Genomic DNA, 12925 nt, shown 5'->3' with positions numbered 1-12925 from the left:
TATCTAAAAGATCTGCATTTGTCTTTGATGTTTGAAAATGTGTACATTGTTACAGTTTACTCATGAAGCCAGATTTAGATCCTCATATTAGATTAGATTAGATTAGATTAGATTAGATTAGATTAGATTAGATTAGATTAGATTAGATTAGATTAGATTCAACTTTATTGTCATTACACATATACAAGTACAGTGTAATGAAATGTAGTTTAGGTCTAGCCAGAAGTGCAGTTAGCAAGTGCAGGATATACAGTTAGAATAAATACAGAATACAATAGTGAGAATATAATACAGTGGGCATGGACTATAAAAATATTTTGCAGTAGGTGTGTTCTATGAAAATAGGACAGAAGGTATATACTATGAACAATATATACAGATGACTATATACTATGAACATTAATGTACAGGTGGATATGAACAGATAATAATTTAGACTAAAATAGTGCAAGTGACTTAGGTATGCATAAATTATTGACATTGGCTATTAAAGTTGCAGTGCAATAGGTGAGTTAATGCAGTTGTTGAAGTTGATGCAGTTATTAAAGTTACGGTGCAGTATATGAGTAAATGCAGTTAATAGGTTGCAGTCCAGAAGATGAGTTAATGCAGTTAATAAGGTTACAGAGCAGTAGATTAGTTAATGCAGTTATTGAAGTTACAGTTCAGGAGATGAGTAGATGCAGTTAATAGAATTACAGTGCAGTAGATAGGTTAATGCAGTTACTGAAGTTACAGTGCAATTGATGAGTAGATGCAGTTAATAGAGTTACCGTGCAGTTGGTTAGTTAATGCAGTTATTGAAGTTACAGTGCAGTAGATGAGTAGATGCAGTTAATAGAATTACAGTGCAGTAGATGGGTTAATGCAGTTATTGAAGTTACAGTGCAATAGATGAGTAGATGCAGTTACTAGAGTTACAGTGCAGTAGATGGGTTAATGCAGTTATGGAAGTGGTCCATTAGTGCAAATGAGCATTCAGTTAAATATTCCTGGTGTGCAAGTGAGCAGTATAGAGTGCAAATGATGCTGTGCGTGTGTAAGCAGTCCGGTAGAGCAGATACATGAAGTACTGGTGTGTACAGTTCAGTCATGCATGCAGCCCTGTAGTGCAGTGTAAACAATGTTGTAGCAGCATTGGAGTTAAGGGTATGAGAGGTACTGGAATCAGTGGGGGGGGGGCAGAGTTTAATAATGAAACAGCTCTGGGAAAAAAGCTGTTTCTTAGTCTGCTGGTTCTTGTCCGGAGGCACCGGAAGCGCCTACCAGAAGGCAGGAGAGTAAACAGTCTATGAGCGGGGTGAGAGGAGTCTTTGAGAATGCTGCGAGCTCGACGCAGACAGCGTTTCTTCTGGGTGTCCTCAATGGCAGAAAGTGTAGTCCCTGTGATGCGCTGGCCTGTTTTCACCACCCGCTGCAGTGCCTTGCGCTCAGCAACAGAACAGTTCCCGCACCAGACTGTGACACAGTTGGTCAGGATGCTCTCTATCGTGCAGCTATAGAAGTTCACCAGGATAGTTGAAGACAATTGGTTCTTCTTCAGTGTCCTCAGAAAGAAGAGGCGCTGGTGAGCCTTCTTGACCAGGCATGAGGTGTTGGTGGTCCAGGACAGGTCCTCCGAAATGTGAGTCCCCAGGAACTTAAAACTGGAAACACGTTCAAACAGCCATTCCATTAATGTGGATGGGGTCGTGTGTGTCTCCTTTCGCCTTCCTGAAGTCCACGATGAAAATATCTATAGGACTAAACCATATAGGGCATTATAAATGTAGTTCTCAAAAGAGCAAGGACACAGACAAGGTACCAGAGGACAGTTTCACACCGTCTGCCCTCTCCAATAATACATTTTCTCCCACACCCTTCACATATCAGGAAGAGGTGGAGGAACTGTAGCCTGGTAACACCAAACTCTGCTACTTCGCTTTGCGCTTATCTAAAGGTTAAAATCATTGGTGTACCCTTAAGCCAATCACATAACGTTTATTTATAACGTACTGTTTGTTATGCGCCGACTCAGCCGCCTCACACTTCCGCTGTAAACACAGGTATGCGACGAAAACAAAACCATCGAGCGAAATTCTGGAGTGAAGAGGGCTGTGATAATTTTTTGCAGATTATGTGAAGTAAATCTACGCATCCTCAGTACAATAAGTGCATCTAAAGAAATATTTGACAGTAGAGAAAAAAAAGAAAATATTTGCAGCCAACTGTCAAAGTTCATTTCGAGTCCGTCTGAAATGCTGCAAACTCGACAGATAAAAGAGACCAAGATACACCCTCTAAAACTCCAAGGACCATAAAAAAAGCAGAGGAAAGCCTTGGATTTGCCATCACGGAGCAGTGTCACTTAGGTGGGTTAAATCACAATTATCGCCTTGCCTGACTTTGGCCTCCCCAGTTTCTCGCTGATGATCGGTAACAGTTGATAAATTAAATTTTTCCCAAAACCTGTCGGGAGTAGAGCCACAACATCACCTCCATTCAAAATTGTAACCCAACACTCTTCTTGTTCGGTCTTCAGTTGGCAAATGCCAGGAATATTCTCCACAACACAGCGAATAGCATCCTGTGTCTCCATGTCCACTGTCGTTTTAGATTTCCCCAACCTAAATTTGGTGCTTAGCGTCTACGTCACGGCTCTCAGACTGCCCTCTGTTCGTTGGTTGGATGGCTGGTGCCGAGCCAGAGATAATCCGGGGGCTGGTTAGCTATATCAGACTGAGTACAGAAGCGAACTGAAATTGAGCCGAAGTATGAAGTCTGCTAGGGCTAGAGGAACTGGCCTACATTTCTCAAATAAGTGGAAATTCAAGGTGCTACCACCTTTGTGCGATAACAACTCATTTGAATCACATGCCATTACGATAATACACCCTGCTGAACTCCATTTTGTCCTCTATCTATTGTCCTCCAGGGCAGCTTGGACATTTTGTGGAAGAGTTGGATGTATTTCTCTCATCTGACCCTAAGGATGGAACTCCTCTGGTTGTGCTTGGGGACTTTTACATCCATGAAAAACGACAGGCCACCAATTTCCACAACATGATAGCATCATTTGGCCTTGACCGAATCCCAACTTCAGCTTTTAGATTTTATGTGGCAGTGGATGGCGTCAAAGGCTAATTAACATATTCATTATGTCACGCATAGTTTTGTGTGTTGCAACTTCAGACTTGTTTGTAGACATATTTTATTACAGCATATTGACCAATAAAGCCGTTTCATGTACATATGGTCTGTTTCATATTGATATTTACATTTAGTCATTTAGCAGACGCTTGTAATAAGATCCATAAAAGGGAAGGAAGGAGGCGGGAACCTGTGAACATTTAACAAACTTTAATCAAATAAAACAAACAATAAACAGGTAAGTAAAAGACCTCACGGTCAACAGCCGGCCCCAAACATAAACACTAATTCGGGCCCTGTCTTCTCTCACCGACAGGCCGATCGCTCGTCCTTTTATGCTCCACAATCTCCTCCGTGATACTAGACCGGTGCCCGTACAGTTGACGCTCGAATCCCGGCATTGTCCTGCCTAACTCGCTACAACGCTTTTATCCAAAGCGACTTACACAGAGTTCGGGGAGCAATAAGCGAAATGTCATACAAAGAGAAATAGTACAAGAGGTGCTCATACAAAGTTACAGCTAGACCACTACCTGTTGAGAGAAGAGGGTTAGTGTACTTTTTTTTTTTATTTGTCTGTCGGGTATTCGCCGAAGATGTGTGTTTTAAGTAGCTTTTTGAAGGTTGTGAGAGATGTGGTTGACCGGACCGCATTGGGAAGAATGTTAAATAAGGCATATCGGCATGATCGCGTTATCTTTGTAATGTGATCATTGAAGGACAGCTGTTAATCAAATATGACTCCGAGGTTCCTGGCTGATTTGGAGCATGTTTGATATATCAAACATGCTTCTCCAGAGATACTCTTATTAAAGGGAAATGGAAAACTATATCTGGACCCCTTTCGGCTGAAGCCAGGGCCATTATGCTTTCTGTAGGCTTAACATCTAGTGCTTTGGCTTCTCCCTTCGCAGAGTAGGAAGTAAGACGCTGAGAGGTGATCCCTGCTCTGTGGAAGCCAGGGTAATGCAAGAGATTGTATTGATATAAGGAGATAAAACAGTCTGTAATACATCTGTAGAAAGCGTAATGGCTCAGCCAATCATATAACAGCCTTGAGTTTCTCACGATTTACAAATAGTTGGAAACATTTGGGGAATTGTAAGTATGCAACTGAACAAAATATATAACACTAGCCTAGTGTTTTTTTATATTTTACTTGAAAAAAATCAACATACAATATCTTTAACATTTTTTCTGTTAAAAAAAAGCATACAAATGCATTTAAAAATTTTCAGACCATTTGTGTGTACTTGAAGACTAACCACACAATATCAGCGGATTTTGCTTTGAGTATTTTAGCATGAATAGTTTTTTATTGTTCCCGTATATTTGGTACCTCATATCTCCCATTTTTCGTGATTTTCCTTGACATAAATCATTATTATTAGTGTCCCTTTATGTTTGTCACAGGGTTCTGCAAATATCTAACCAATAAAAAGTATTGGAAACTGTTTGTCACCTTTGACAACACAGTTTTTAATTGTTTAAGTACAGTATTTTTCAACTTCCTGAAAACAAACGAACTTGGACTTTGAGGTGTTCAGAAGCACAGCTACAATATACATTAAATAATTGATTGATGTATTTATTCATTTCAATGAAGGTCGTGGCTCAGTTTGTACCTCTGTACACTGAGGTGAAATACTACTTGGAGAGTGGACAGGACCATGAAAACACCATGAGATTTGGAAAACAAAGGAATAGAGCCGAGAGACGTTCTTCAAAGAAATTTGCGGTGCAGGGTAAGACAACATACATTTACATGTAGTCATTTAGCAGACACTTTTATCCAAAGCGACTTACAGATGAGGAAACATTGGAAGCAATTATAACAACATAGGCAACAAAATACATAAGTGCATCAAAACTAGTCCATTAAAGCCTAGCACAGAATACAAAGCTAAGAATAGTGAGGTTAGTATTTTTTTTAAATAAAAAGAAAGAAAGGGAACAGATCCAGAGAAGGTACGGGAGAGTGACTTTTTTCCTTTTTGGGATGGTACCACTAGTCGTTGTTCCTTTGCAGACTGCAGGGATCTGGCAGGAACATAGGTCTGCATTAGCGAGTGAAGATATGACCCGGTGGTGGTCTTGTAGGCCAGGAGCATAGCTTTGAACTTTATGCGGGCGGCAACAGGGAGCCAGTGTAACCTGATGAAGAGCGGAGTTACATGCGCTCTCTTCGGTTCATCTGTATCATCTGGAGAGGTTTGATTGTGCAAGCAGGAAGTCCAGCCAGAAGCGCATTGCAATAATCTAGTTTGGACAGGACAAGAGCCTGGACTAGGACTTGTGTAGAGTGCTCTGATAGGAAAGGTCTAATTTTCCTAATATTGTAGAGGATGAATCTACAGGACCGGGTGGTGCTGGCAACATGATTTATGAGATTAAGCCGATCATCGATTACCACTCCCAGGTTTCTGGCTACGCTGGACGGTGTAATATTTGATGAGCCTAGTTGAATGGCAAGGTGGTGAATCTTTTGGTTGGCTGGGATCACAAGCAGTTCCGTTTTTGCAAGGTTCAGCTGCAGGTGATGATCATCCAAATCCAAATATTAAACACATTTATCCAAACTGACAGAAACTGAGAAAAACAATGATCCTGATGGAATCATATGAAAAGTATTATGCAAAACACAGTTTCACTTTACCTTTTAAAAGAATGTAAGAGGATGATCAGTGTGTCTGTAATCCACTAATAATAATAATCGACATTAACTGTTTATTCAGTTACTGCGTGTGCTAAAGGTTCACAGTTCTCTGTTCAAAGGCCCTTCGCCAGAGACTGGAAGAGGCAGGTCTTATATTTACGCATATCCTATACATTTGTTTAGAAGTATGTGCAATTCCCTGGGATCCAACCCACGACCTTCGCACTGTAAACACCATGCTCTTACCACTGAGCTACAGGAAAGCTGTGGTCTTACTTCACTAAAGCGGACCGCATGTTTCCAGATTTAGTTATAGTTACTGAACTGTAGCATGTGGTTTTAAGTCTTGATTTCTGTCCCAAACAAATCCCTTATATGTAGATGCAAACATCTCACAATTTGGGTTCAGTTAATGGATCAAAGTCTGTGTTTGAAAATGATGTTTTCTAATGGAGCAAAAAAGTTTATGTATGTGTATATGTCTGCTATACAGATGAACATCTGTATTACATTGAAGAGGGTTCAAAGCGTTTAGTCATCATGGATGAAAAGGAGAAGGAAAGAGTCCTGCTCGAATGTCATGAAAACCCAGAGACAGGTAGACATCGAGGCAGGTCAAGTACATACAACAAAATTGTTTCTTCTTATTACTGGCTAGGCATCATGGAGGACATCAAACAGTGGGTAAGATGAATGGACTGTGTCTCATGTTGATATGTTTCTGTGATGTGAAATGTTACTTACACCTGATTTTGTGTTAGATTGACTGTTGTCCTCAATGTCGGCACAGCGCTAAAACAGCGGCTCCAGACCTGCATCCCATCAATGTCACAGAACCTTGGACCATCGTATTACTGGATGTGATGGGACCGTTACCAGTCACTCTTCAGGGAAACAGTTATGTCCTTATAATGACAGACCTCTTTTCCAGATGGCAAATCACTGAACCGTTGAAGAGTAAGACGGCAGCTGATGTGTCAGCAGTGGTTTTGGACAAACTATTTGAATTTGGACTTGTTGAAAGAATAATCACACGCCAAGGGACAGAGTTAGTGAACCAGGTTTTTATGATTTCTAACAGTGTGGTGTTGCTTGTTTTATTTGCAGTATGCTGTTATTAATGCTGCGTTAATGTGTTTCTGGCATCAGGTAAATGAGGAGATGTTTCATATTTTGGGGTTAAGGCAGTGCGTGGTGTCAGCCTCCCACTCCCAGTTAAAAGGACATGACATGAGGACCAGTCAGACCATCAAGAGGACATTGTTCAAGTACTGCAATGAGCGGCGGAATGACTGGGACAAACATTTAAAGAGTGTTGTGTATGCCATCAACACCTCAAAACACGTACGTATGTGTGCGCACACTTGAATTAGTAAATGCTATTCTGAATGGAATAGTAATGTGAACAAATCTTCTTCAGGCCGCTACAAATTATACACCATACTTTCTAATGTTTAATCGCCATCCACGTATGGTGGAGGCACTTGACATAAAGCACGAATCAGAGGCAGATAGCTTTATTGTTGAGAATCCGGAGAAGGCAATAGACACCCGGATCGCTCAGGTGACAGCACTATGTGCAGAGGTAATTTCAGTTTAGAGTTGAATTGTGTTGTCAGTTATAATGAAGTGCTCATTTGATTAATTTCTGTTATTTTATAAAAAAGGGAAGGAAGCATATGATTTCCTACGAGTTCAGTAAACTGAAGGAAACGTTTACCGGCCCTGAAGGGGAGGGGGTGCTCAATTCCAGCAGGCGAGAGGAGGTGTGCAAACGTGGACGATTAGAGAGCAACTGCTTTGGATCTTTTGTTGTCAGTGACATCACAGAAAAAGGACTGGTAGACAAATCGGACAACATTTCATGTCAAATAACTAATGTCTTATCACTGAATCCCATCAGCACGAGTGACGGTCATCTGCATGGTGAGAAATTGCATTCATTATATTTGTGCATCCTGTTAAGTGAATGTGTTATCTGTTCCTTTAAGCAATGGCCAATCTTTTTCAGTATACACTGGCGATCATGAATACTGCAGGAAAACAGGCACAGTTGAGACAGAGCGTAAGTTTTATCTCATTTTCAATTCACGTTTGTCCAGTGCAGTGCTTTTACAATACAACGCATGTGCAAAACAGCTTTACAGAAAATCAGTCTTTGGATTTTACCAATGTAAAGAGTTGCAAACAATTATGCAAGATCCCAATGTGTTCACAGACAACTATTCCACTTTCTGTGGATCACTTCAAAATTTTGCAGCCTCATCATTAAAAAGTATATGAAAGTTGTTGTTGTTTGAAATGAAGTGTATTGAGTAGGGATGTAACAATATAATCGTTACCGTGTTATCATGACTCTGTGAAATGACAGGTCTTAGAGGCCTAACATAGAGAATGTTTGGCAAGGTCCATCTGGTGGAATTATTTTATTTTATGAAAGCGATTTTTAGGTCATTTGACCCATCTCAGACTATAACTCAGACCTCTAAGCAACAGTTATGATTAGAGGATAAAGAAGAGGATGCTTATGGGACATTTCCAAGTGATAAATTTTCATTTTAAATATTGTAATAAATACCGTGCAGTTGAGATTTAGATATTGTTACATCCCCATAATTGAGAATTATGATGGAGAAAAGTGACTCTATCAAGCACCCCTGGGCAGTCTTCCCCAAAAGTCACATCACAATCTTTAAAACCGTTCACAACAACAGGTCATTAAAAAGTATTAGTTTTCCTAATATAAGGCCTTAGGCCTTGTTTGCACATTGAGTCCAAAAATTGCCTCTGAAATCTTTGTGCGCTAAAAAAAAAAATACCACCTCACGTTGTGTCAGTCACATTTACACACTCCCACTGCCTGTACGATTTTCTGCATTTTTCGCATCCGTAGTAAGCATTTTGAGAGTTAATTTGACAATTCAGAGCCACCATATAAACGAACGGCAATATCCACAGAATAAACAGAAAGCAAGCTAGCATGCTAATGCTATGCTAACTGCGTTGAGTTAACCTTAAGGACAGGTTTATTGAGGTATCAGACACGTTAGCTATGACACTGATAAGTTACAAATATAACAAGGATACAAACAAACCGCAGGCTGGCGAGGCAGACAGGAACTCCTTCCTCAGTTCCCTCTACAGGTGAAGTACTCTCAACTATCAACACAGATTTCACATTAGCTTTGGCGTCTAACGGTTTGTAAGGCCAGGAATAATGGGGCTTCAACAAAGTAATATAACACAGCTGTGTTGACTTCTCTCTGGAGTGGAAATCAGTAACTTGCTTTACCACCACAAAAGGACCAGTATACTGGGCTTGAAACGGTAACCCTCTACAGTTAACAGAGCCTGCACTTGATCGCCGGGTACAAATTGCACAACAATCATAAAGTGACTTAATTCGCCTCTGTGAAGAATTTGGTTGTTCTTTTGTCATCAGATTTTGAGGGGGTGTACTTTCAGTCCAGTTATCGCAAAGCACACCCAGTGGTCCCCAGGGCTTTATTTAGCTTTATGTACTGCAGTTTCAAGACCTGAGAAAACAAGTGAGTGGTCAAATTAGAACCTTGATTACTTTGCACAATCTTCGGAATGCCATAAACCGAAATGAATTGAATAAGGGCTTTCACCATTGATTTCTCAGTGATGGTACGGAGGGGATAGGGCGCAGAGTACAGAGTTGATGTACACATCACAGTGAGCAAATAGATACTACCTGATTTTGATCTAGCCAACGGGCCTACACAATCAATGATCAGATGCTCAAATGGTGGACTGACAGATGGAATTTGAAACAATTGGGCAGGTTTGTTTGTTAGAATTGGCGATGTATATAGACACACACATACTTCTTCAATTTTGGCCAAAAAATGGCGAAGAGTTCTGTCATAGGTCTTTTTAACCCATTCTTTAATTGTCTGATCGAAGTAGCTGTCGTGTTTACATCGTCTTTCTGCACCTGTTCCTAGCAACGCATCCAGCCATCACTTCTACCCTTAACTCTAACAAAGAAAAACAAAATTTGGACGTTGGCTCAGTAGAGGGCGGACTGACACCATTCAGTGGAAACTGGATGCTTTTACGCAGGTGGAACCCTCGTGATTATCCAATCACGTGACCACGAGAGAGGAGAACCAATCAGGCAACCAAAGATGAAACCTATGAACTGATTAGGGTAAACAAAACAGCAGAGACAAAGTAAAACAGGGGAGCCAAACAATACATAAAACACAAGTGGAACGTAACACAACCCCCCCCCCCCCCCCCCCCCTAAAATATTTAACAAAATATATCACATCTCATTCATTAATGGACAAGGCATCGCAATGATGTTTTCAGATCCCTTTTTATGTTTAATTGTCAGATTCTTACCCTGTACAATCAGCGCATTAAGCTGGAAAAGCTCAAGATGTGTGTGTATAGTTTGAGGAGATTTTAGATTATGTTGTTGTTAAAGCAGCAATTTTGAGAGTTTACGAGATTGTACCTGAAGCTTACAGGCAGCGATTTAGAAATCACAAAATAGGTTTAAATCAGACATTTGTAGAATTCCCTAGGGAAAAGTCTATGCTGTTTGTCAAATGGTTCAAATCAAGGAAAGTGTTGTGATGTATCTAAATGAACAAAAGATAAGATCATTGGCAAAGGCATCTGTGTTTGCTGACTAGTTTGCGCTGACTCATAAGAATGCCTTTATTGCCCGTACGGAGAAAGATTTGCCCCTTTCTCCTATGTTGCGGCCGCTCACTAACAACACTTTAACAAACATAAGGATGAGTTTAAGAGTAAATTCATGTGGGTGCGTACAAATACAGAAAAATCCTAGTGAGTATTGTTTCTTAGTGAGTAAGGTACAGTGATTTTACAATAGTGCAATTGCTGCGTTGGGTGGATTGAGCACAATTTTACCGTTATTTATACAATGGTTATAAAGTTAATTTGTAAAGCCCTGATTAAACCATGCTTAAGACACTTGTAATGCAAGGTTTATGTGTTTTTGTGTTTTATGACATTCCTACATCATTAACACATTAGCTACAACTAATAGAATTGGGGGTGTTAGATTTATATGTCTATGTGTGAATAAACAAGCATTGAAAATAGTCAATTGTTATTAGGGGAACCAAGGGGGTCCCTAAATACAATTCTGCTTAGGGCCTTATGATCATAAGGGCCAGCTCCTGTGTAATCTCATTGAATGACACAGAAGTGAAAAGAAATTGTGGAATCAAGTTATTATTGTTTTAGTGCACACAAAAAATATTCTCGTTGCTTCATAAATAAAGGTTGAACCACTGTAAAACACTTTAGAATGCCTCATTCATTCATTCATTCATTGTAGTTACATGGACTATTTTAACGATGTCCTTACTAACTGTTCAATCTTTCCATTTTTTGTATTCAGGCCATAGCAGGCCATATAGGTATATGAACCTTTCTAATCGCACAATTTAAAATGCTACATTGCATTAAATAAAGAGGAAAGAATCACAGTGTATGATTTACATTTACATTTACATTTATTCATTTGGCAGACGCTTTTATCCAAAGCGACTTACAAGTAGTTTTATACAGTGTCACATTACTGCAGAGCAATCAGGGGTAAGGTGTCTTGCTCAAGGGCCCTTCAGTCATGACCTGCTGGCACTGAGATTAGAACCAGCAACCTTCTGATCACAAGCCCAACGCTCTAACCATTAGACCACAACTGACCCCAACTGATTTGCCTGGAAAAGATCACTAAACCCAATATCAAGTGTGTTTTGAATATAAATGACTGAAAGCCATGTGTTTTTGTTCTTGCATTAGATCGCTAAATGGAGAAGAGGCGCTGGAGCTGAGAAGTGCTCTGCAACAGTTGCTCATGAAACTTTGATCCAAATAAAATATTTGTAATGAAATGTATTTGTATCCTTACTTTGTGACCTACACACATTTTATCCAGTGGTAAAACAGTAAGCAGTAATCAGCAAGCAACTTTTTAGCAAATTGTGTTAAGAGTTGGTATGATTCTTTAGGGTCTTCATGAAATGTCAGTAATATACTTTGTTTTAAAAAGTGTTATGTCTCCTGAAATCATAATGAGCTACAACTCACCCTGTTCCTCTCTTTCAACTGAAGGTATGAGGGAATTTCTTACACAAGTGATGTTTTTTAAACATGAAAGCACACATTTATTTATTTGACAGGGACAATGCATACAGTCATGGCTACAATACTGCAACTGATGCGCAGCATATAGAGTTTAGAGCTAGTGCTAATTCTCAACTCCTGTCCCTGGTTAGGCTTTTCTAAATACATTCTAAAACTTATACATACAAGTATAAAACGTTCACATTTCTGCAAACAGTTACTCACTCACCCATTCACACACACAGACTAACTCACCTACACAAAAAAGAAAGAAGAGATAGGGGGAAAAAAGGAACAATTTTTAAAAATGGTTACAGTTTTGGTTTGTCTTTAGCCATGACTTAAGCCTAGAAGTGAACTTTTTGAAATCAGATATAATCTTAATGTCGGGTGGTAATGAATTCCATATCTTACACTTCTTTACAGAAAAGGCTGTCTGAGCGAAGCTTGTCCTGCAGTATGGTATTATGCAGTTATTATTTGAAGTGCTCTTTTGCTGTATTTGAACAAATTGACTAAGTGGCTCAGGTGCTAAATTATAAATACTTTGGAAAATTAGTTTTAGAAAACATAAATCACTAAAGCTTTCAAAGCTTAGGAAACTATATTTCTTAAGGACATGACAATGATGATGGCGGATTGGCTTTTTATCCATGATTTTTATTGCTTGATTATATTTGGTTGCAGTCGCAACAAGGCAGGGCGCAAACCAACATAAAGATGACATTTTAGTTAAGAGCAAGCTATGGTTGATGGTATTGAAAGCCTTTTTAAGGTCCAGGAATACAGCTCCCACCACATCCCCCCTATATAGTGATTTTTTTCACATTTTCAATAAAACAGCAGTTTGCAATTTCGGTTGAGTAACCCGATCTAAAGCCAAACTGCTGCCGGTGGAGGAGCTGTTTGGCTTCTAAATGATCAACCAATTGTGCGGCAACAACTTTCTCAATTACTTTGGATTAAATTGGTAAAACAGATATGGGACGATAATTACACATAGAG

This window comes from Barbatula barbatula, assembly GCF_947034865.1.
Source record: "Barbatula barbatula genome assembly, chromosome: 25".
In the NCBI taxonomy this organism is placed as follows: Eukaryota; Metazoa; Chordata; class Actinopteri; order Cypriniformes; family Nemacheilidae; genus Barbatula; species Barbatula barbatula.
This window is presented reverse-complemented; position numbering follows the sequence as displayed.